Below are 26,824 nucleotides of genomic sequence, written 5' to 3' on the forward strand. Positions count from 1 at the left end.
AGGAACGCCTAAGAGCGCGTATATGAAACTGGCCCCTGGCCAGACATTTTCATGGAATAACATTAAGTCGCGTAAGGCGAAAATACAACATTTAGTCAAGCTGTCGAACTCACAGAATGAAACTGAACGCACTGCATTTTTTCAGCAAGACCGTATACTCGTAGCATCGTCAGTCCACCGCTCGTGGCAAAGGCAGTGAAATTGACAAGAAGAGCGGGTTAGTGGTTGCAGCGCTCAGAAGGCACGCTTTTTTTAATCTCTATTCTTTTTAACTTTCTGAGCTTGTTTTTAATCCAAACATATTATACCTATATGTTTTTGGAATCAGGAACCGACAAGGAATAAGATGAAATTGCTTTTAAATCGATTTGGACAAATTAATTTTAATCATAATTTTTATATTTTTAATTTTCAGAGATTGTTTGTAATCCGAATATAACATGTTTATATGTTTTTGGAATCAGAAAATGATGCAGAATAAGATGAATTTGTTTTTGGATCGTTCAGATTTTTAATGACCAAATCATCAATTAATTTGTAAGCCTCCAAGCTGAAATGCAATACCAAACTCCGGCCTTCGTCGAAGATTGCTTGGCCAAAATTTCAATAAATTTCATTGAAAAATGAGGGTGTGACAATGCCGCCTCAACTTTTACAAAAAGCCGCATATGACATCATCAAAGACATTTATCGAAAAAAACACAAAAAAACGTCTGGGGGTATCATGCCCAGGAACTCTCATGTAAAATTTCATTAAAATCAGTCTAGTACTTTACTCTGAATCGCTCTACACACACACACACACACACACACACACACACACACACACACACACACACCGCGATTCTCGTCTCGATTCCCCCGTCTATGTTAAAACATTAAGTCAAAACTTGACTAAATGTAAAAACATCCTCCAACTGGGACACAATACCACAATTCCAGTCTGACTACTTTCTGTGCAGAATGGGAATCATTTTGGTTGATTCAATTTCAATGATTGACAAAGGAGGCCGCCAGTGAATAACAACATTAATACAGCAAAAATGTCCCACTCAGCACAAATAACAGGCAGACGGTTGATGTTTGCTATGTGTCCAAGTGTTTAGATCCACGACGGGCGCTGTGGCGGGGTAGTGTGCATGCACGTGTGTATGTGTGTGTGTGCAAGAATGCTTGTGTATAAATGTGTGTTTATGCAAGTGAACATTTGTGCATGTGCAAACAAACTGAGCAGAAACTTCTGCGTTCGACGGTTGTGTCTAGGGTCATAGTTCCGCTGCTGTCGTGAACTGGAACGTCGCTTTCAGGTCTTCTGACGTTCCCCAGAGCTTGGTCTCCAGTGTAGCTCCTTCTGGCCAGATCTGGTTCCGCAGCAGAGTGAAGTTTGTGCATGTATTCAATACATGTTCTACTGTCTGGTAGGCCGCCCCACAATCGCACAATGCCGACTCTGCTACGCCGATCCTTTTCAGGTGCGCTTTAACTCTTAACGTCCTGTAACGTTTTTTGCATGTCCCAGTGCAAAATCCCATAAGGATTTGGGAAAAAGAGACAAAATTTGGGTGTGTTCAATAAAAAAATCATATTTTCATTGTTTATGGATGGATTTACTTGATATTTTTTTTGACCATTGGGGAATGAATGTACTTTGCATTTATGAAAGATTTGTGTTTGTGTGATAATTACTTGTCATAAAAAAATCTAATTAATTAATAATTTCAGGTAAAAAATAAATTATGAAATAAAATAAAATAAAATAAAATAAAACAAAAAGCAATGAAGGTGTTGTGTCTGTGTTTTATGTTGGTTGTCATGCACTGTTATCTTATGATTAAAAATAACACCAACTTGACTCTTGGGGAGGTAGTTATCACAGGTAAAATCCCAGGTAAAGTATCCACGTAAAATCCAATAGGGCATCCCGTTTTTGGCGAGCGTAACATTCAGTTTCATCCTTGATTTTCTCAATGAAAGCCAATGGAAACAGCTGGTAAAAATAGTTGACTGCTTCAGCATTGTATGGAAGAGGCTGTGTAGGGCCCACACTTTCTAGGAATGCATCTTCCTCCCACTGTTCGATGTTTCCACACCATTGTGCATTCTCGTCAATGTCATCATCTGCGGATGATTCGTCCGAACTTAGAGGTTCAAAATCACTCAAATCGGCTGTGTGTACGCTTGAAACCTCGGAAATTGATAGATCACTCTGTCCACTATCATCATCACCACCATCGAAGTCATTCTCCACATTTCTTGCCTCAAACCCGTGAAAAGACGTGTCACTATCACTATCACTCGTCTCCATGTTGAATTTTGAAAGCTAACACAAAAAATCCGAACAAAATCCGTCCACAAAAATCGAAATCACATCCAAAAGTCCTGAAAAAAATCCACCGGCTGCCATGACATGTGCCTTGAAGGACTAAAGCTGTTTTCCAAAGCAGGAGAGCATCGCAAGGCTGGTAACTCTTCCTTTGAGGTCATTTCTAAAAATGGCATCAGCGAGTTGCGGTTTCGTGCGGTACAGGACTGACATAGAGGTGCGGTTTCATGCGGTACAGGACGCTAAGAGTTAAAGCCGCAGTGCCCTGTACGCAGCCGGAAGATGGCAATCTGCTCTGCACGGCTGAGGCGGTGGATGGGGTCTTGGTCTGGCTTGTAGCCTCCGTTTCTTTCTTTGAATGCTGTCTTCCAGCGATGCTTGATGAGGGTTTTGGTCTCTCGGAAGGCCAGGCTGGTTTCTGGTTGTTCCTGTCTTCCTGCATCTTTGGCCAGACCATCCGCCTTCTCATTTCCAGCGATGCCGCAGTTCGCTGGAATCCACTGCAGAACTGAGCAGAAACAAAATCTCCCTTTCCAATCCATAAAACCACACACATCTATACTACCACTACAACCATCACCACCATCAACAACACACACACACACACTCAAAATCCTCACCCCTTGAGTACCAGATGGCATGGTTCCACGCGGCTGGTTCCCCTTGATCAGCCCGTACATGGTGTTGCACGTGGGGCAGGCAGGCTTGTGGTGCTTGAAGGTGTCGTCAATGCACTCGGTGCAGAACGTATGCCCACACTTGTCAAGCTTCTTGGGGTTGGTCACTTCCTCAAGGCAGACGGCACACTTCTCTTCTTCTTCTTCTTCCTTTTCTTCCTCTTCATCTACTTCGTCATCTTCTTCGTCATCTTCTTCGTCATCACAGGAAAAACTATCAGCATCTTCTCCATTTTTTAGGGTCATATTTTTCAGAATGAGTGGCAAGTTGGACTCTTCCGAATCTTGAAATTCATTGCCTTTTCTTGCATGCTTTTTTCTTTTGGTACCAGTATCACTGGCTTTGACTTGTTTAATTGAACGGTGCTTTGACAGCTTTGATATCATTTTGTCAAAGGCTTCTGGTGCTCGAATGTAGAGAACAATCTTTCTCAGATTTCCATGAGGCTGTGTGTTGCTGTGACGACGGAAGGTAGCAAGGGCCTCCGTCAAAATATCTGTTGCGTCCTCAGGTGAGGCACGAGCACCACCTGCACAGACAAAAAGTTTAAAAACTCAGGAAAACAACAGTACTTTTAAAGCCATTGAAAATAAATCCCAGCAACATCCCTGTTAATTTGACAGACACACGTGCATCTGCAAAATGTCTGCAAAATAAAATTCAAGAGCTGACACCCGAAAGCATGCACACAGATACTTTGTTTTTTCATCTTTGTTAAGTACTGATCCACACCCTAACTGTAAAATCAGCGAATCAACCATTACAGTTACACACATACATGATGTATATATATATTACTAGATGAATACCCGCTTCGCCGGGTAGCCGGCTTCGCCGGGAAGAAGTACTTAGAGCCGTACGCCGGCTTCGCCGGGTCCGAACTATGGACCCGCCAAGCTTAGGTCCCTCCCAGATTCGTGGAATGGGAACAGCACGAAAATGATTCAGTGGCCATAATGCCATTCCTGACCATATCGAGTCCCATCCTTGTCGACGAATGTAACCGTGTTAATCACCTTTGGAGGCGAACTCCACTCAAGCAGGACTGAGCAAGTTATGGCTTCTCAAAGGAAGGCCAGTACATAAAATTACACAAAAGCCGCCAGACCACATCACAAACAGAACTGAAGAATGCACAGGTGTTGCTTACATAGAGACACACACACTCACACACACACACACAAAAACACAGAGAAGCCGTATCTATAGAGAGATAGATGACAGTGTATTTTTCGCGTGGCTATAAATTGATTCGACCTTTGCACTTTTACAGTGAGGATAATTTACGGGTCCAATTTACGTTCTGTACACTGCGTTGACCTTCTAAAAATAGGTAACAGTAACAGAACGCCGGGAATATCCGAAGACGCTCAGCGCAGTGGACAGCGCAGTGTAGTAACTTACAACTGAACGGGAAAGCCACACGAAGGAAGGGAGATAAACGCCAAACACTGGAGAAGATAAGGAAGAGTTACTTATAATGGTGAAATGAACACAAAAACGAAAATGAGTTCAGCGCTGCGCGCTGAGAGCACGTGTTGAAATATCTCATCGATGATATTGTGTCCGGGGTGTAGCTGAATACGGTGTCCAAATTTGAAAAAGATCCACCGAGAACTTTGGCGTTGTGATGTGGTGTAGCGGCTATGGTGTGTCGGTATGGGGGCCCGGGTAAGCTGAGGTGGAACCAAAATAACTGAGGTAGAACCAAAATCGGTTCAGCGCTGCGCGCTGAGAGCACGTGTTGAAAATTCTCATCGACTAGGTTGTGTCTGGGGTCTACCTGAATATGCCCACCAAATTTGAAGCAGATCCATCGAGAACTTTGGCCGTGCATGGTGAACACACACACACACACAGACAGACACAAGCCGTATAAATATATAGATACAGTTAATATTTACAAACTTACCACTTCCAAGTAGAGGGAGAGCAAGTGACGTTTTATCATCTCCATCCACTGCCTTGAGCAGGTTGTAGTACATGTGTTTCATGGTGTCCCGCCATTCAGCCATAGTCTTGGACACTTTTGCATTAGGCACTATGGCATGGTAAACAACTCCGAATGAAACACTCTTCTTGGACTTGGCACCTTGCTGGTTTGGTGGAACGTGGACACAATGAACATGACCCAGCTCAAACTCAGACTTGCAGGATTTCCTCAACTGTTCCTTGCCTTTGGTGTAAGCTTTAGGGCATCTTTCTTTCAGTCCCTTGGAAACGCCTCCTTCGCCTTTAAGGCTTTTGTCTTCTCCAGTTGCAAGTGCAGGAGCTTTAGTTTTAAAAATGTCACCTTTGGTCACTACTACAACAATACCACAGGGAAGTCTGAATTTAGGTACAACACCCCCTGTAGCCATGATGAGGATTCTGAAATCAGGTGGGTTTCATAAACAGCAACTCCAGGTTCAGAATGGCAGAGCAGGTCATCACTGGACGTGTTGTGTCTTGAATTGCTGTCACTGATTTGTCAGCCAAACCTGAAAATAAATTCAATGATTTCAGCATTAGCTTTCGCTACCATATATATATATCTTAAAACCTGGGGTGAATCTTCCATGCAAATGTTGTCACAAAAAGACAAGACTGTTCGATCGTCAAGCTATACTCAACACTTGGGTGATAGAATCAGCACTTATTGTATAACAAATTTGACACTACAGGCACAGATAAACCATTGAATACATGCAGTTACAACATTTAATTTTCAATAGACTCTAGATATCATTAATCCAAGCTCTCGCTAACTTCAAAGCATAGCGCAAAGCATGTTGTATGGCTATCTTGCAAGAGCTGCAAAGGCCGATGTTCTCGCGACGTTCGAAGCATAAATAAGGCTGATGGGGTCTATGTCGACCAAAAGAGTGGGATTCCCTGTAGGTGGAGTTCCTGTAGAGGGATTCCCTGTATACAGGGAATCCCACAGGGTCTAGTTCCTGTAGTGTTTCGCTGATATCACTGAAAGTCACGTGGTGCTTAGCGACATCGGTAGAATTTGATGTTTTTCGATCTTTTTCGATAATTCTTTGAAATTTGAGTATGGTTTGCAAGTTTTATTGAACAAGAAGAGCAAACGCTCGATCGAGTCACTTTCGCAGTTCTGAATATTATATGAGGCATCAGATGGACAGGAAGAAATTGCTATTCACAACACAATGAGTCACGTTCACATAAAATTTGAGCCCGGTCACTTTTATAGTTTCCGAGAAAAGCCCAACGTTAAGTTGTGTGTTGCCGAACAGAAAAGGCTAGTTATCTCCCTTGTTTTTCTGATAACGTTCGTAAAAGGCTACAGATGTAAATACTTTGATGTAAAGAATAATCCTACAAAGTTTCAATCACATCCGATGAACTTTGTCAAAGATATAAAATGTCTAATTTTTCCTTTGACGCTGACCTGTGACCTTGAAAAAGGTCAAAGGTCAACGAAACCATCGTTAAAGTGTAGAGGTCATTGGAGGTCACGACTAAACAAAATATGAGCCCGATCGCTTTGATAGTTTCCGAGAAAAGTCCAACGTTAAGGTGGTGTCTACGGACGGCCGGCCGGACAGACTAACACTGATCGACCGATTACATAGAGTCACATTTTCTCAAGTGACTCAAAAACTCCAACCTGTGGGACTCCCTGTATACAGGGAATCCCTCTACAGGAACTCCACCTACAGGGAATCCCACTCTTTTGGTCGACATAGACCCCATCAGCATAAATAAGAGCATATATATCATATGTCTTGCGGATATATATATGGTCACGGCTCAGAAATGGCGTCGAACTCCACCCTTGCCCCATTCAAACGCCCCACACGCTCAGTTATGGTTTATTCTACCTTTGAAAGTACTGACACGGGGTGCAGATATGAATACAGTTACTATTCTGGTAGAAACCGAAAGGTTTGATGACTTTGTTTTCGAGCAAGGCGCAATAGTAGAGTGAATTTACGTCGATTTTTGGGCCGGAAGTTGGGACACTTTTTTACTTGGTGTCGAAACGTCGTATTTGTGCGTACTACACACACTGCTTGGATAAGAACTTGATGGAGAGGGAAAGAGAAGGTGTTAGTTATTGTTTACATACTGCACGATAACCAGTACCTCACCCCAACAGTCGGCTGAGATCAAGTTTAGATCCAACGGTGAGTATGTTACTTTTCGTGTTTGGAGTCACGTAGGCAGTTTTAGCTTTTGCCGCGCTTTTAATAATGATGACAGACGTTGAACTAAGCGATAAACTTGGACAAGAAAGAACAATCTACTACTTAAAACAAAAAATATGCACAAACACAGAAGACAAAGCAATGAAAATAAGTCTTAAGTTCGTTGTTGTGTACTTTCGTGTTACCGCGAAAAGTAACAACGTAAATCAAAGTTGTTTATCGACATGTTCCTGACTTCCAACGATGGAAACAACTGTTCTATCGTCTGCTACAAAGTTGCATTGACTGTCTCGAACTCAGAACTCAGTGTGGCATGGAGGAGATGGACGTAAACGGCCAAGATAAAAACCACTGGTTTTTCGTTGTATGTAACGTACTCACCTGCAGTTTGAAACACTGTTATTTTCACTAAATAACAACTTACTTCCTTTTTTTTTCATCTGAAAGTTAGAAGTGTTATTGTGATTTGTTTTGATAAAATTTGCATTTTTTAGGACAAAGATTTTTCTTTATTTTGATTTTTAAAGACATATGTTTGAGACGATTCAACCAATTTCCCAAGTTATTCAGCGTTCATGTCATTGCATGTGTTTTTTCTGGCCTTTTCTATAGTCTTTCCATACAGTTCACCTTGTGCTTTGTTTTCATGCCAATTTAATGAAATAAATTACAGGAAAAAGAAATATATGTTTTTTTTACATTGAGTGCGTTACTCACACCACTCGCACATCGTGAGAGGTAACACACTCCAATCGTTTGTAGAGTTATCTTGAAAATTATTTAAATCTTGCTGGAACAAAGGAATGAATCAAGTAAACAGAAAAGGATGTCTGCGTTTATTGTTTTGAATTAGAGTGGTTTTTTTTAGGAACAGTGTTGAGTGTGTTACTCACACCACTCGCACATCGTGAGAGGTAACACACTCCAATCGTTTGTAGAGTTATCTTGAAAATTATTTAAATCTTGCTGGAACAAAGTAAGGAATGAATCAAGTAAACAGAAAATGATGTCTGCGTTTATTGTTTTGAATTAGAGTGGTTTTTTTTAGGAACAGTGTTGAGTGTGTTACTCACACCACTCGCACATCGTGAGAGGTAACACACTCCAATCGTTTGTAGAGTTATCTTGAAAATTATTTAAATCTTGCTGGAACAAAGTAAGGAATGAATCAAGTAAACAGAAAATGATGTCTGCGTTTATTGTTTGAATTAGAGGGGTTTTTTTAGGAACAGTGTTGAGTGTGTTACTCACACCACTCGCACTTCGTGAGAGGTAACACACTCCAATAGTTTGTAGAGTTATCTTGAAAATTAATTAAATCTTGCTGGAACAAAGTAAGGAATGAATCAAGTAAACAGAAAATGATGTCTGCGTTTATTGTTTTGAATTAGAGGGTTTTTTTTAGGAACAGTGTTGAGTGTGTTACTCACACCACTCGCACATCGTGAGAGGTAACACACTCCAATAGTTTGTACAGTTATCTTGAAAATTATTTAAATCTTGCTGGAACAAAGTAAGGAATGAATCAAGTAAACAGAAAAGGATGTCTGTGTTTATTGTTTTGAATTAGAGTGTTTTTTTTACTCACATGCGAAGCAAAAGTGAGTATGTACTCACCCGAGTCGTCCGTCCGTCCGTCCGGAAAACTTTAACGTTGGATATTTCTTGGACACTATTCAGTCTATCAGTACCAAATTTGGCAAGATGGTGTATGATGACAAGGCCCCAAAAAACATACATAGCATCTTGACCTTGCTTCAAGGTCAAGGTCGCAGGGGCCATAAATGTTGTCTAAAAAACAGCTATTTTTCCCATTTTCTCTGAAGTTTTTGAGATTCAATACCTCACCTATATATGATATATAGGGCAAAGTAAGCCCCATCTTTTGATACCAGTTTGGTTTACCTTGCCTCAAGGTCAAGGTCACAGGAGCTCTTCAAAGTTGGATTGTATACATATTTTGAAGTGACCTTGACCCTGAACTATGGAAGATAACTGTTTCAAACTTAAAAGCACATGTTATGCTTTCCTCATGAGACACATTTGGTCACATATGATCAAGGTCAAGGTCACTTTGACCCTTATGAAATGTGACCAAAATAAGGTAGTGAACCACTAAAAGTGACCATATCTCATGGTAGAAAGAGCCAATCAGCACTATTGTACTTCCTATGTCTTAAATTAACAGCTTTGTGTTGCATGAACTTGGATGACCTTGACCTTGACCCAAGGTCACATGTATTTTGGTAGGAAAAATGTGTAAAGCAGTTCTTAGTGTATGATGTCATTGCTAAGTTTAGTTATTTGACCTAAAGGTCAAGGTCAAGCATGTGAGTCGTATGGGCTTTGCCCTTCTTGTTACAATTTACTTTGAAGGATTGGTAATTTTCAGTTCTTTGAGTACTTGTTTGATCGTTGTTTTGTTTATTGGTGTTCATGTAACACACACACTTGCCTAGGGTACCGAGATATGCAGATTATTGCTGTCGGAATGTGTCAACAATAGTTTCAATAGTTGTGTAGCAACCATGGTGTCATTCTTATAATTAATTTCACAATTAACTGAATGCACTGAATATGAACAACGTTTTGTTCATGTTATGACAGTGTTTTGTAACACACTCATTGGCGAATAAACAGCATTTTCCTTGATAACTTCAAAATCCGCCTTCAACCTAAGATTTTTTTGTTGGGTTTATCAAGTTTTTTTGCACAGTGTATTGTTTTCATTACCAAGTGGATGGATATATGCTTTATACCTTACAAAATAATGTGAAGTAAGACTTTTTTGGTGAAATGTAACACACTCAGTGTTAAAAGTGAGAAAATCTTCTCTGTATTGTGAATTGGAGCATGGTAGAAGTCATAAGACATCATTGTTAGGTTGTTATGGTTTTGCTCTTTCATTTTTCATTCTTTTGCATGCATTTTTCATGTGAATATCTTGACAGTGTCCTAAAGTTTGATTTTTTTGGTGAAATGTAACACACTCATTGGAAACTTTTAGGAATGACTTGACAGATAACTGATAATGGGAATAACGGGTCCGGTATCATTGATGCATTTCAACTCTTTACTATTATGTACTTGTTTCTTTTCCCATTGCATATATTTCTAAGGTTTTGTGTGTAAAATAAATAGGAATTTCGCAGTTTTGAATGTCTGTGTTGTGAGACACAGAAAGTTGATTTTTGTTTGAATACATGTTCACATCTTGTTCTGATTTGATTTTTTTTTTGCAGACTGTCCGTATGAAGTGTGTGGAACTAAGAATAGATTGACTGCTGAAACAGTATTCTTTTCAGTTCTTTGAGTACTTGTTTGATCGTTGTTTTGTTTATTGGTGTTCCTGTAACACACACACTTGCCTAGGGTACCTAGATATGCAGATTATTGCTGTCGGAATGTGTCAACAATAGTTTCAATAGTTGTGTAGCAACCATGGTGTCATTCTTACAATTAATTTCACAATTAACTGAATGCACTGAATATGAACAACGTTTTGTTCATGTTATGACAGTGTTTTGTAACACACTCATTGGCGAATAAACAGCATTTTTCTTGATAACTTCAAAATCCGCCTTCAACCTGAAGATTTTTTGGGGGGTTTATCAAGTTTTTTGTACAGTGTATTGTTTTCATTACCAAGTGGATGGATATATGCTTTATACCTTACAAAATAATGTGAAGTAAGACTTTTTTGGTGAAATGTAACACACTCAGTGTCAAAAGTGAGAAAATCTTCTCTGTATTGTGAATTGGAGCATGGTAGAAGTCATAAGACATCATTGTTAGGTTGTTATGGTTTTGCTCTTTCATTTTTCATTCTTTTGCATGCATTTTTCATGTGAATATCTTGACAGTGTCCTAAAGTTTGATTTTTTTGGTGAAATGTAACACACTCATTGGAAACTTTCAGGAATGACTTGACAGATAACTGATACAGTAGAACCCCTCTCTAGCGACCTTGAAAATGTTGACAAAAATCGGTCCTTATGGAGGGGGGTCCTTACAGAGGGAGGGGGCGGGGCCACAAAGAAAGTCACCTCAGATTTTCTTAAAAAAAGAAAACAGAGAAGTTTGAGTTGCTGACGACCGTTTCCTCAAGCAAACTGCTTCGATTTCATGTTTGACATTGTCGATGGTGTCCACCAGTTCTGGTGCATGTTTCAATGCAAAAAGAGTTAGTTTCTGAGCAAGCATTTCTTTACAGCAGTCCCTGCAATGATGAAGGCCCTCCGAGAAAGAGAGTGAAAAATCGGCCACCGTTCTCAGCATCGCGTATCTGTGTGTAACCTCTTTCATTGAAAAGATACTCTTGTTTCCCTGCAGCCTTGACCAGTGAGTCGGTTACCTAATCTGTGAACCCTTCAGTTGTGTTGCTTTGTCAAAAGTTAGACACAGTCAACTAGTTTTGCTCTGAGTGAACAGTGCAGCTGGCCTCAATTAGCCGGTAACACCTCTCTGGCCACAGCACCAAACAGTACATGGCTGGGGGGAGAGAGAGAGGGGGGGGGGGGGTAGCTGGCTAAACTCAGTGGGGTGTCCGGTGTCACTCAAGTCAGCAGGAAGAGCATTGGAGAGAAATAGAGAGGTGTACTCTTCCAAACATCAGTTGTCAGCGCTTAGGGTAGTCAGTGAGGGAGAGTGATAGCGGTTTGTGTACAGTCCGACTGAAGAGTGAAAAGTCACTGCCACAAGATCGATCGGCATGCAGTCAATAAAGCCAGACAAGAATGATTATGACATGCGGCTCTATCTGCTGGTTTTTTATTCAAACTGGTTTTCAACGCTTATTCTCACAAAGCATCTGCACACCTGCCTCTGCCTCTGTGCTGTGTTTGTGTGGCTGCTTTTGTATGATGTCAGTGCATGGTGAGTGCGTTCACTGCCTTGTCACCACTTCCCCACCTTTTTCAGAATGTTTTCTTGGAGTTGGATAATTCTTTGAATTTGCGATTTTCAAACATCAAGACTTTTTGCAATCGCGATGGCAGTTTCTCCCTTTTTGTGTCTGTTCACAACATTCACTCGATTCTCGAGAGTTAAATATTTTCTTTTCTTTGTAGACGCCATGTCGATCTCCACTGCTCTTCTGTCCAAAGACTGTCTATTCTGACTGAATTGAACGGTGTGTGTTGGTCACGTGAGTTTGTTTTCTCGATGATTGGTTTGTGATGTTTACTCAGCCCACCCAACCATCACACCTCTCAGCGGTTAATTAGTGCCTTTGCTTACGCAAGACGGTTATAACCGGTTTGTCAGTGATGCGTTACGCTGACTGAGTCTTGGCTTTGTCTGACAAAGTCGTTACACAAGCTGTTAGGTCGGTCCTTAGATGTTAGAGCGGGGTGGTCGCTACACTGGTGACAACTATATAAGGAAACACATCGGTTAAAAAAAAAAGGGTCCTTGTGGCGGGGTAGTCCTTAGAGAGGGGGGTCGTTGTGAGGGGTTCTACTGTAATGGGAATAACGGGTCCGGTATCATTGATGCATTTCAACTCTTTACTATTATGTACTTGTTTCTCTTCCCATTACATGTATTTCTAAGGTTGTGTGTGTAAAATAAATAGGAATTTCGCAGTTTTGAATGTCTGTGTTGTGAGACACAGAAAGTTGATTTTTGTTTGAATACATTTTCACATCTTGTTCTGATTTGATTTTTTTTGCAGACTGTCCGTATGAAGTGTGTGGAACTAAGAATTGATTGACTGCTGAAACAGTAATCTTTTCAGTTCTTTGAGTACTTGTTTGATCGTTGTTTTGTTTATTGGTGTTCATGTAACATACACACATTCCTAGGGTACCTAGATATGCAGATTATTGCTGTCGGGGAATGCCACTTTTCACAAATGAAGATCAAGGTAGATACTAACTAATGCAGTTAACTTTTATTGTGTAATAGGTTTACTGTTAACTGTATATTAGAAAACAATGTGTGACACAGTGTTATGTAACACATACTCCAGTTAAAATTTAAAATGCAATTCATTCCGCAGTAATTGATGAAAATACATAATTGTTACTGCCCAGACACAACTAAACACATGAACAGTTTTGCTGGACCCCAAAATGGAAAGAATCCAAGAGTTTGTATTTGTGACTCAAGTGTCCCACAAATTCAACACCTTTTCTGAGCCATGACCATATATATCTCACGAGGGCTGCTCAGATACCAAAAAGGTTTATCACAGAATATATATATATACATATTAATCAACACTTTACTGAACTTTCTACACTAGTGCGAACGTATAAACTTACAAAAAGCTCCCTAGGCTGAGTTATAGAGATTGACACGTCAAACTTTTACTAAGTTACTTCACTTTCTGATTTCATTCAGACCTGACAAAACAAACCGAAAATAATATCATCCAATTTAAAACCACATTTCAGTAAGAACACACTAACAATAATATCTAATAATAGACAGAAATCCATCTGACCGTATATATAGGCCTAAACTAAAGAAAACGTCAACAGATTTAAACAAAAGTAGGTCTCAAACACACAGTGCCCATGTTAGAAAAATCAATCGTGTGAAGTTAAATACAAGTACAGAGTCGTTCTAAATTCCACGATGATGTGGTGCGTGACAATGTCTAAATGTGGTTTCGTTTCGTGTTCTAATGAGTAGACAGACAAGGAAGCTCAAACATAGTTACGTTCACTGTTCAGCCATGATTGTCAAGTTGTGTATAACTACTAGAATTCATCTGCAAAACGAACACGATACAGAGATCGCATGTGCATAGATACCTGAAAATAAATTGTCAATGAAGCACCTGCCAACCCCTGGATTTAGTTGAGCGCAAGTCTTGTTATTTGACTGACGGAAAACATACAGCGTCGAACTGAAACTGAAAGTTGGGATTTCTAATGAATAGCAGGGAACGGTAACTCCGAAATTATCGGAGAGACATCTAAAAAAATATAAACGGAAAATAAAGGAAAAACAAAAAGAATGTTTTAAAATGAAAGTAATATAATGACTTGTAATTATACGTGAAGTAACTTTTTCGCCAAAGAAGGAAGTCGTTTTTACAATATCGATTTATAAATGCCCATTGACTTAACTTAAATTGCTATAGTGACCACATCAGCTAGTCACGTGTACTCATGAGAAAAGTTTAACAGCAGTGTCACTGAAAAAGCAAGACCTAAACACCAAAGTCATCTCAAAACACGTACACAGACACACACAGACACATTGACACAGCTAGTACACGCACACACACACACCCACATGCACTGACTCACACACATTGACACGCACACACACACACACACACACCGACAACCTCGACCTCCGAAAAGCTGTTAAGCGTCGCAAGACTATGTATGCCAGTAAAGACAATAACTGTTCGCGATCAAGACGCACCATGGATGGCAGAGGAAATTATAAAACTACGCGACAAAAAAAGATCAGTCCACGATACAGCAGTGCGTCTAAACACACCTGAGGCCTGGGAACACTTTCGTATGACTCGCAATAATTATACTGACACAATTCGTAATCGGAAATTAGAATATATAAAAGAACTAGACAAAAAAGTATCCAGTGGAGATAACTTTGGTACTAAAAATTGGTGGAAACTAGTTAAATCATTCTTATCAAAGAAAGGATCAAACCCCAACGAAATTCCTCCTTTGACGTCAAACGGAGCAACCTACTATACTAACCTAGAAAAAGCAAACTTGTTCAACGACTTCTTTATCCAACAGTCCATTGTCGAAGACGATATGTCAGACATTCCTGAAGTACCAAGGCTTCCTTGCAGAATAAACACTCTCACACTTTCAGTCGAAGAAGTTATAAATACGATTAACAAACTAGACAAAACAAAAGCAGTCGGTCCAGACGAAATCCACAATAGAATTTTAATTGAGAGCTGCGAAGTGATTTGTGACAGCCTAACTGCACTGTTTAATCGGTCTTTACGTGAAGGAATTTTTCCGTCAGTTTGGAAAATAGCCCACGTTTCACCAGTTCATAAAAAGGGAAACAAAGATACATGTAGTAATTATCGTCCAATCTCCCTCCTAAGCTGTGTTGGCAAAACACTAGAGAAATGTATACAAATTCATGTCTTTGACTACTTAAAGCAAAACAATATCATTACAGAGTCGCAGTCCGGTTTCATCCCTGGTGACTCAACTGTTTACCAGCTTCTTACAATATACAATGACATATGCAAATCACTCGATAATAGAATAACTACCCAAGCAATCTTCTTTGATATATATCCAAAGCATTCGATAGAGTTTGGCACCGGGGCTTATTGCATAAACTCGAAGCCGCTGGAATTAATGGGCCATTATTAAACTGGTTTACAGACTACCTAACAGATCGAAAGCAAGCAGTTGTATTAAAAGGCAGTAAATCAACTTATCTTCCAGTAGTAGCGGGAGTTCCTCAAGGTTCAGTGCTTGGACCTTTGCTCTTCCTAATTTATGTAAACGACATTGTACGTGATATAGAATCTACGATTAAGCTTTTTGCTGACGACACTAGCATGTACTTGTCTTTAGCCAATCACAACATCCGTGCCGAAATTTTAAACTCAGATCTTGAAAAAATTGTAAATTGGGCAGAAACATGGAAGGTAGCATTTAACCATGCAAAAACTGAATTGGTGAACTTTTGTACACAAAGAACCCCTGATATCGCAGATCTAAACTTTGGCAATACCATCCTTGAAAGTTCTCAAAATCACAAACACTTAGGAATAATAATACAAAACAACTGTAAATGGGATGAACATATAAAATCTCTTGTTGCAAAGTGCAGAACTCTTGTAGCTTGCTTGCGTACATACAAATATAGACTGAGTCGAAAATCATTGGAAATTATGTTTAAATCCTTCATTCTACCACACTTTGATTATTGCGACATAATATGGGACAACTGTAGCAAAACCCTAACAGATGAACTCGAAAAGTTAAACCTAGATGCAATACGAACAATCATCGGAGCTGTCCGCGGAACCAGTCACTTTAAGCTTTACGGAGAATCTGGACTCCAATCATTATCTGAAAGGCGTAACCGTCATAAACTAACAATGTTCCATAAAATTATTCACGACAAGACCCCCCCCATACCTACAAGCAGCACTCCCACCTCTCGTAGCAGCCAACAACCCCTACCACAGACGCCGCCCCTTAGAACGAAGTATACCCCTACATCGAACAGAAACGTACAAAACATCCTTTTTTCCTTCGACAACAGTACTCTGGAACCAACTACCTGAACAAATACAGTTAACCGACTCCCTCGGGGAATTTAAACATTACTTAACAAAAGACGACACACAAATTCCCGTTTACTTCTACAGTGGCAGTCGACAAACACAAATAATCCACACAAAAATGAGACTTAATATCAGTGATCTAAAGAAAGACTTACTTGAGCGACACCTTGCGGAAAACAGCGTATGCGACTGTGGTGATGGAACAGAAACTGCAACACACTTCTTATTAGAATGCCGTTTACACTTAGCTGCAAGAAACAACACAATCAACAAACTAGCTAACCAACAACCTCATACACACAGATATTCTACTTCATGGAAACCCCTCCTTGCAAACAAAAATTAACAAAAAAATCTTTTTAACAGCTAGTGCAGGAATTTATTAGACAGTCCGGCCGTTTCGAACAGATAAACATGTAAAGTGAAAGCAAAATCGATACGTCTACTCGTCTCTCTCTCTCTCTCTCTCTCTCTCTCTCTCTCTCTCTCTCTCTCTCTCTCTCTCTCTCTCTCCCTCCCTCCCTATCTCTTACTCGCTAACACCATAAATATTATATATGTATTCTCAAACGGATTTTTGTTTTGATGTACAATTTTCATTCAATTTTCCTTTCATGTTTGCTTGCTTTTCATTTAAACTGTACAATAGCCGCCATTTATATGTAATTTTCTAGAAAACTGTAAACACCACTATAAGCATTATGCTTGTTGTTGTTTACTCAATATGCGTTTTTTGTAAATAATGCACAAACGTTGAATAAAACAGTTTAAACCAACCTCGACCACATGTGTTTGCCGGTGTGTGTGTGTGACATCCCCTCCAAACTGAAGTAGGACACCACGGTGCCCACCGCCCGCAGCCCGGGCTGACTGACAGGCCGCTGTTTACGCTCGCTGTCCGCATCGCTAGCCCATCGCTCATCAAAACACCCCAGCGTTTTGCTTTGCTGGAGCAACCAGATCGTTTGTACAAACTATTTTTAAGTCGGGAAGGGCCAGGATAGCTGCAGTTTTAACTTTTTCCTCCGTTTTCTACGCGGCTTCGCATCTCGATGTCGAAACGGGACGCCGCCATTTTGCGTTTCCCCTAGCAACTTAAATCTCGAAGGGATGTGAGTTTAAGTTTTATTGAGAGCAGTAATTAATACTTTTAAATAACATTGTTTGTTTTTTCTTGCACTTGTTTTACTCTCTAGTACATCGAATTAAAAAAAAAAGGAAGAAAACTTTAGCTGGAAAATGAAAGCGAAACTAGGACTGACGTGTGATGGATACCGCTTTTTCCCTTTTCAGTCACTTTAATACTGTTTTAATTATTGAACTACGATCAAAATATTGCCGGGCCGAAAAGACGTTTCTAACCTTTTTGGACGACAAGTATTCAGTGAAAAAAGGCATTAAAAAGGTGTACAACTGAACTATGATGACTGTCTTCTCTGGAGGTCTCCCTTTTGCGTACTTCGGAGCGGTGTCACGTGATACGCAGAAATGGGTTGGAGGGCAAGAAGCGGAACGGCTAGTAGCGTCAGTGCGCCGCTCGATGATTCGGGAGTGTTTTAATTGAATAATGTCAAAATCAGGAACAAAAACGGTCGACCAGCCAAAAGAGAAGTACATTACATCATTGAGTGACGTTGCTAAAGTGCGATACTTGGAGAAATTGACCGAAGCTCTTTAGTTTCAGATTTCATACATAATTTCTCTGCTTCAGTGTGTGTGCATGAGTTTTCATTTTGTTATTATTCAAGAACTTGTAGTTCTATTTCTAACTTTGTATGTTTATGTGTGAAGCTCTTTAGTTTTAGATTACCTATTATTTCTGCTTCAGTGTGTGTGAGTTTTCATTTCATTGTTATTCGAGAAATGGTATTTCTAACTTTGTATGTTTATGTTTGGAGAAGCGATTCTTTTTTCATTTTTGGGATCAAGTCTGGTGTCTGCTTTAGTGCTTACTTTGATATTACCTTAGAACATTTATTGTGAACCTGTAAATGTGTAATGTGTGTGTGTGTTTTTTGTTCTTCTTTTTTATTTTTTCTATTTCGTTTTACTTTAGTGCTGCTGAAGACAGTAACTAAAAATAATGTCCCTGAATTCAGTGTTACGAGTTTTTTGTTTTTAATTTTTATATATATGTTGACAATGACAGTTCAGTTAAATAAAGCGTTGAACACATTATATGTATTTTAATTTTTACCAATCTGTCACTCTGTGAATGTGAAGCTGGTGTGAGTGTGATATTTAACACATTACTTTTGATTTGTACCTAATCTCTGCCTTTGTTAGCTCCAGTAGGTGTGTTTTCAACAGTTTTGTTCAATTTTGTGAAACGTTACTGTTTTGAGACAAACCAGACACATATTTTTCCGTTTAGGACAGCTGGGCTCAACATATTAATTTTGTTGACTAAACAAAGGAGCCATTACACAGATACACACTCATTCTGACAATCACTCACCAGATTCTTCACAATTAAGAAATGTCTCAGATAAGACACACGCAAGCTTTAAAAAAAAAAGTCTTAAGAACAAAAACGTTACTGCAACAACAATGTATTTATTAGTTCTTACTAAAATCACATGCTTCAATAAAAAAAAAAGCATAAACTGTACAGACAGCACTGATTAAGGCACACACTTGGAGTCAAAAAGCTATGGCATCAACATAAGCAGTGTTGAATCTGTTTCAAATTGCACACTTCAGTCAAAAAGCTATGGCATCAACATATGCAGTGTTGAATCTGTTTCAAATTGCACACTTCAGTCAAAAATCACATGTCTGACAATGAGTGAATTAGTGTTTCCAATCAATGAACGGTAACTGTTTACATATAAAAACTGACAAAAAAGTGGAGAAAAAAAAGAAAAGAACTGTGCACACACACACTTGGCATCAGATCTCAAAATCAAATAAGGAATAGTGTTGAGTCTTGAAAATGCTTTGAATTATACACACTTGAGCCAGGAAGCAAAAAAAGGAACTACACTCATGCCAGCCATCACAAGTCATACAGATACTGTACACAAGTCAAATCAATACTGTGGTTCAGGTTTGGCATCCACATAAACAGTTTTGTTTCTGTTTTCTGTTTTAAATCACACACTTGTCAAAACACTTATTAAAACTACTTGTCAATAAAATATTACAGACATGCTAACCAGCATTGATTAAGGCACACACTTGAGTCAAAAAGCTATGGCCTTAACATAAGCAGTGTTGAATCTTGTTTCAAACTGCACATTTCAGTCAAAAAGCGAGCGAATCGGTGTTTCAATCATTAGCAAAATTAATACTGCTGTTGAGGTTTGGAATCAATGAACAATAATTGTTCACACATCAATACTGTCAAAGTGTAAAAAGAAAAGAACTGTACATGCACCCACATACTAAGCATCATATCTCAAGATCAAATAAGGAACAGTGTTGAGCCCTTGAAAATGTTTTCAATAATACACACTTCAGTCAGAAAGCAAAAACAAAAAAGTAACTACACACATTCCTGCCAGCACAAATCATATAGATACATAAGTAAAATTAATACTGTTTTTCTGGTTTGGCATCCACAGAAGTTATGTTTATGTTTTTCCTGTTGATTTTTTTCAGCCACGCTCTCCTTCTTTTCTCCAGTAAATCTCGGTGTCTTCCTCCAGCGTCAACTTTCGGAATTCTGTAAAATGCAAGAGCATTTTCCTTGTTGCTTCGGCTTGTGCAACCGATTATGCAACAAGTATTCACCATCTTGAATGAAATTTAGCCAAATCGTCGACGCAAATACGGAATCGCCGCAGCGAAACTTCGCGATCGGCACCACGCTTCCATGTTTTCGCTAAGCGGCGCGGTGGCTTCTTGCCCTCCAAGCCCCGGTGCGCACGAAGTGATGACGTCAATAGGGAGACCTCCAATGGTAAACGTAAGTGGTCCCGCGTTGATGTCACTTGTCGATTCCGGATGCGGTGTGTGCCTCTTGGAATCGGGATGACAATTTAAAAAAACCAGCACTGAGAAAGGGCAGGAACTGGATAGGTTGGGAGGCGTTTAAAACTATGTACAGGGGTTGAGGGATTAGGGGTTGCCCACTGGCGGCTGCAGGGGGCTGCTACCGCGGAGACGTGAGCGGAACGACTCGAGGCTTGGGGCTGATGTCGTCGTCGTGGGAAGATGGTTCCAGTTGGAGATAGTCCGTGGGAAAAAGGTGTTGCATATGGCTTTATGGAAGTCCTGTTGCCCTCCTCAGCCCATCTCCTCTTGTTCTTGCGTCGGAGCTATGGAGATAGTTCTTTTCGTCTATGCCGACCATCTTATGCTTGATTTTGTACAGCATCATGAGGCGATTGTTTTCTCGTCTATTTTCCAGAGTTTCCCATCCTAGGTTGTTCAGCATGTTGGTAACTACGCCAGGCGTTTTTTCAAAGTAGTTGTTATGGGCGTATCTGGCTGCTCTTCTCTGGACCATTTCTAATGCCTGCTTGTCATTTTCCTGATGTGGGTCCCACACTGTTGACGCGTATTCGAGAGTGGGACGAACCATGGTTGTGTAGGTAGCTGACTTCACCTTCGTCGTGCATTCTTTGAAATTTCTTCTGAGAAATCCCACGGTTCTGTTTCCTTTGGCGGTCACGTTCTTGATGTGATTGGTCCAAGATAGGTTTTCGGTGATGGTGACTCCTAAGTATTTGCTCTCCTTGGTAGTTTCGAGAGTCTGTCCATGTAGGTGGTAGGTGGACAATATCGGCGGCTTATTCTTGCTGGGAAGTATGCGGATGATGTTGCATTTGCTCGGGTTAAACTCCATTTGCCATTTCTGTTCCCAATTTTGGAGTGCGTTCAGATCTTCTTGAAGGAGGAGTGGATCTTGCTGCTTTGTTACTTTTTTATACAGCAGGCTATCGTCCGCAAAGAGCTTTAGTTTTGAATGTTTAACTGCCTCGGGTGTGTCGTTTATGTAGATCAGGAATAGGAGGGGGCCTAGGACTGTACCTTGGGGCACCCCTGACGTCACTGGTCCAGCCGATGAATGAACACCTTCAAGTACTACTTGTTGCGTTCTTCCTGTCAGGAACGAACATATCCATTTAAGTGTGTTGTTCCTCACTCCGTAGTGGTCGAGCTTGTGAAACAGTCGCTGGTGTGGAACCTTATCAAACGCCTTGCTGAAGTCGAGCAGGATTGCGTCGATTTGGTCCTCTGAAGCCAAGTTCTTCGCGATGTCGTGCACAGTCTCGATGAGTTGAGTCTCACATGACCGGAATTTCCTGAACCCATGTTGTGCTTCTGTCAGGATCTTATGGGTGTCAAGGTGATTCATGATGTTACTGTGGATGATGTGTTCGAGAAGTTTGCACGTGATGGACGTAAGTGACACAGGCCTGTAGTTAGCTGTCTGGTGACGGTCTCCCTTTTTAAAGATTGGCACCACCAATGCATCCTTCCAATCCTGCGGCACAGCGCCCTCGTCAAGTGACCTCTGGAACATTTTGGTAAGTAGGGGCGTGAGTTCCTCAGCTCCAGTTTTCAGAATGAAGGCTGGGATTGCGTCGGGTCTTGTGGCTTTGTTAGTACGCAGATTCAAGAGTAGCTTCCGGACGCCTGCTTCGGATACTTTGATGCTATCCAAGGCGGGATGTTTGCTCGTGCCTTTGTGTGGGATGCTCGATAGGTCTTCCGTTGTAAACACAGACTGGAATTGGGATTGAAGTATCTCCGCCTTGCTGATGTTATCGCTCTTCAGGAAACCATCCTGGTTCTTCAGCGGAGCAACCCCAACAGACTCCTGCCCTCTTGCTTTTACGTGAGCCCAGAATTTCTTTGGGTTTGTGGCGTAGTCCGCGCTAATGACTTCTTCAAGGTACGTACTATTGGCTCTCTTTATTTCGAACCTAACCGCGGCTTGGAGTCTCTTGTAGCGATCAACGTCTCTTTTTATATTTAGTCAAGTTTTGACTAAATATTTTAACATCGAGGGGGAATCGAAACGAGGGTCGTGGTGTATGTGTGTGTGTATGTGTGTGTGTGTGTGTGTGTGTGTGTGTGTGTGTGTGTGCGTGCGTGTAGAGCGATTCAGACCAAACTACTGGGCCGATCTTTATGAAATTTGACATGAAAGTTCCTGGGTATGATATCCCCATATGTTTTTCTCATTTTTTTGATAAATGTCTTAGATGACGTCATATCTGGCTTTTCGTGAAAGTTGAGGCGGCACTGTTACGCTCTTATTGTTTAAATAAATTGGTTGACATTTTGGTCAAGTATTTTTCGACAAAGGCCTGACTTTGGTATTGCATTCCAGCTTGGAGGCTTAAACATTAATTAATGACATTAGAAATCTGAACATTGTAAAATAAATATTTCTTTTATAAAACGATCCAAATTTACGTTCAGCTTATAGGCACCGAGCGTCACGTGATAGTTACCGATGCGTCCGCCATCTTGGTAAGGTCTACATATTTCCGGTTATCATCAAGAGAGTAGAAAACACAGTTTTCTGTTGCCAAAAATGGAAAAAGTGAAAGGAAGGGGCAGTAGGAAGTATATTGATCGGTTGGACAGTGAACATAGGGTTCGATACCTTGAAAAAATCCAGCATTTGAACGGATTTGACCCGTGCAGCTGCCCAGAAACCTCATGGACAGAGGACTATAATGCGATTCCACCTTTGGACTTTCCGAGTCTCACAAGCTATCTGGTGTGTGGCATTAGCGCCTACACTCTTGACCAGTTCAGATCTTACAAAAGTTTGGAGGCCCATATGCAATTTATGTGTGTGTGTGTGTGTGTCTGTCTGTGTGTGTGTGTCTGTCTGTGTGTGTGTGTGTGTGTGTGTGTGTGTGTGTGTGTGTGTGTGTGTGTGTGTGTGTGTGAAAGAGAGAGACAAGAGAGGGCGAGGGATAGAGAGAGGTGGCGAGAGAGAGAAAGTGAGAGAGAGAGAGAGAAACAGACATAATGCATACTCTAACGCAGGCACACACACACATACACACCACCGCACACACACACACACACAAACACACACAAATATACACACACACAAACATGAGCATGGGCACGAAACGCTGTTCGTCCAACCAATTAGACCTATTCAGATTATGAAGTATTTTGTTCACGACACACACACACACACACACACACACACACACACACACACACACACACACACACACACACACACACACACACACCACCGCACACACACACACAAAACACACACACAAATATACCGTCACACACACAAACATGAGCATAGGCACGAAACGCTGTTCGTCCAACCAATTAGACCTAATCAGATTATCAAGTATTTTGTTCAAGAGAGATGCAGTTGATTGTTTGTTTGTTTGTTTGTGTGTGTCTTATTTAAAATGTTTCATAATTTTAACGTGGAGAGAGACAAGAGAGGGAGAGGGATAGAGAGAGGTGGCGAGAGAGAGAAAGTGAGAGAGAGAGAGAGAGAGAGAGAGACAGACAGACAGACAGACAGAATGCATACTCTAACGCAGGCACACCGGTACGCAGGCACACACACACACACACACACACCACCGCACACACACACACCACACACACACAAACACACAAATATACACACACACAAACATGAGCATAGGCATGAAACGCTGTTCGTCCAACCAATTAGACCTAATCAGATTATCAAGTATTTTGTTCAAGAGAGATGCAGTTTGATTGTTTGTTTGTTTGTGTGTGTCTTATTTAAAATGTTTCATAATTTTAACGTGGAGAGAGACAAGAAAGGGAGAGGGATAGAGAGAGGTGGCGAGAGAGAGAGAGAGAGAGAGAGAGAGAGAGAGAGAGAGAGAGACAGAATGCATACTCTAACGCAGGCACACCGGTACGCAGGCACACACACACACACACACCACCGCACACACACACCACACACACACACACACACATGAGCATAGGCACGAAACGCTGTTCGTCCAACCAATTAGACCTAATCAGATTATCAAGTATTTTGTTCAAGAGAGATGCAGTTTGATTGTTTGTTTGTTTGTTTGTGTGTGTCTTATTTAAAATGTTTCATAATTTTAACGTGGAGAGAGACAAGAGAGGGAGAGGGATGAGAGAGGTGGCGAGAGAGAGAAAGTGAGAGAGAGACAGACAGACAGACAGACAGACAGAATGCATACTCTAACGCAGGCACACCCGTACGCAGGCACACACACACACACACACACACCACCGCACACACACACCACACACACACAAACACACACACAAGCACACACAAATATACACACACAAACCTGAGCATAGGCACGAAACGCTGTTCGTCCAACCAATTAGACCTAATCAGATTATCAAGTATTTTGTTTGAGACAGATGCAGTTTGATTGTTTGTTTGTTTGTGTGTGTGTTTTTTGTGTGTGTCTTATTTAAAATGTTTCATAATTTTAACTTGGATACAGTTTTTACTTCCAGCACATGGCAAATGTTGTCCACTCCCCACAAACGTACAGCCAGGAAACGAACAAACACAGACAGACATTTATTACCAACACTTCTTCGAATCCAGTAGGCTACTCTCTTTCTCATTTGCCCCAACACTAAAACAACCAAACGAAACAACACCAAGTGCACAAGAACGACAAAATCGTCCATCTTTGCAGTTCCAAGTTCAGGTCTGTTTATGATCGAAGCTCCGGATAAAACTGACTGATAACAGAGTGAATTTGTAGATGAAAAGTAAAGCAAAATGGAACGCCAACCTCCTCCTGCTTGACACATCTTTCATTTGCGATCCTTGGTTTGTTTTTACTTTCGGAATTCGAAAAAACTGGACATTCTCATTGATTCGGTTTCCAGCACTGTTGTTCGAACCCATAAAACAGCTTTTAACGCAGCAACGCACTCCTTTCTCAGGCATTTTGGTGGCAGATTTGACGATCACAACAGACAGATAGCGTACTTTCGAATTATGGACCTTATCAACATGGCGACGCGCAATGCGTGCTGGGATTGACTGACGTCACACGCTCGGTGCCTATTCTCCATCATTTTTTGATTCCAAATACATATAAATATGTTATATTTGGATTAAAAAAAAACTCTGAAAATTAGATATATAAAAATTATTATCAAAATTAAATTGTCGAAATCAATTTAAAAACACTTTCATCTTATTCCTTGTTGGTTCCTGATTCCAAAAACATATAGATATGATATGTTTGGATTAAAAACACGCTCAGAAAGTTAAAACGAAGAGAGGTACAGAAAAGCGTGCTATCCTTCTCAGCGCAACTACTACCCCGCTCTTCTTGTCAATTTCACTGCCCTTGCCATGAGCGGTGGACTGACGAGTCTTGCTGCGTTGCATTGCGTTTAGTTTCATTCTGTGAGTTCGACAGCTACTTGACTAAATGTTGTATTTTCGCCTTACGCGACTTGTTATATTTAGTCAAGTTTTGACTAAATATTTTAACATCGAGGGGGAATCGAAACGAGGGTCGTGGTGTATGTGCGTGTGTCTGTGTGTGTGTGTGTGTGTGTGTGTGTGTGTGTGTGTGTGTGTGTAGAGCGATTCAGACTAAACTACTGGACCGATCTTTATGAAATTTGACATGAGAGTTCCTGGGTATGAAATCCCCGAACGTTTTTTTCATTTTTTTGATAAATTTCTTTGATGACGTCATATCCGGCTTTTCGTGAAAGTTTAGGCGGCACTGTCACGCCCTCATTTTTCAACCAAATTGGTTGAAATTTTGGTCAAGTAATCTTCGACGAAGCCCGGACTTCAGTATTGCATTTCAGCTTGGTGGCTTAAAAATTAATTGATGACTTTGGTCATTAAAAATCTGAAAATTGTAATTTTTATTTTTTTCTAAAACGATCCAAATTTACGTTTATCTTATTCTCCATCATTTGCTGATTCCAAAAACATATAAATATGTTATATTCGGATTAAAAACAAGCTCTGAAAATTAAATATATAAATATTATTATCAAAATTAAATTGTCGAAATCAATTTAAAAACACTTTCATCTTATTCCTTGTCGGTTCCTGATTCCAAAAACATATAGATATGATATGTTCGGATTAAAAACACGCTCAGAAAGTTAAAACAAAGAGAGGTACAGAAAAGCGTGCTATCCTTCTTAGCGCAACTACTACCCCGCTCTTCTTGTCAATTTCACTGCCTTTGCCATGAGCGGTGGACTGACGATGCTTCGAGTATACGGTCTTGCTGAAAAATGGCATTGCGTTCAGTTTCATTCTGTGAGTTCGACAGCTACTTGACTAAATATTATAAAACGATCCAAATTTACGTTTATCTTATTCTCAATCATTTGCTGATTCCAAAAACATATGTTATATTCGGATTAAAAATAAGCTATGAAAATTAAATATATAAAAAGTATTATCAAAATTAAATTGTCCAAATCAATTTAAAAACACTTTCA

At 40.3% G+C, this 26,824-nt stretch overlaps 3 long non-coding RNA genes across 3 annotated transcripts in view; 1 reads left to right on the plus strand and 2 right to left on the minus strand.

Moving 5' to 3' along the window:
* The window catches only part of LOC138965098 (uncharacterized), a 267,523-nt gene that overhangs the window by 229,126 nt on the left and 11,573 nt on the right, over positions 1-26,824 (minus strand). The gene's annotated exons all lie outside the window — the stretch shown is intronic.
* LOC138965099 (uncharacterized) overlaps positions 1-26,824 on the plus strand; it is a 174,407-nt gene that overhangs the window by 114,211 nt on the left and 33,372 nt on the right. The window lies entirely within an intron of this gene.
* Positions 3,227-14,049, minus strand: LOC138965096 (uncharacterized). Its single transcript, XR_011455301.1, has 3 exons — positions 13,920-14,049; positions 4,914-5,481; positions 3,227-3,530 (listed from the first exon to the last, which is right to left on the minus strand). It is a non-coding gene; the product is annotated as an uncharacterized lncRNA (long non-coding RNA).

This window comes from Littorina saxatilis, linkage group LG4 (assembly GCF_037325665.1).
Source record: "Littorina saxatilis isolate snail1 linkage group LG4, US_GU_Lsax_2.0, whole genome shotgun sequence".
Lineage (NCBI taxonomy): Eukaryota > Metazoa > Mollusca > Gastropoda > Littorinimorpha > Littorinidae > Littorina > Littorina saxatilis.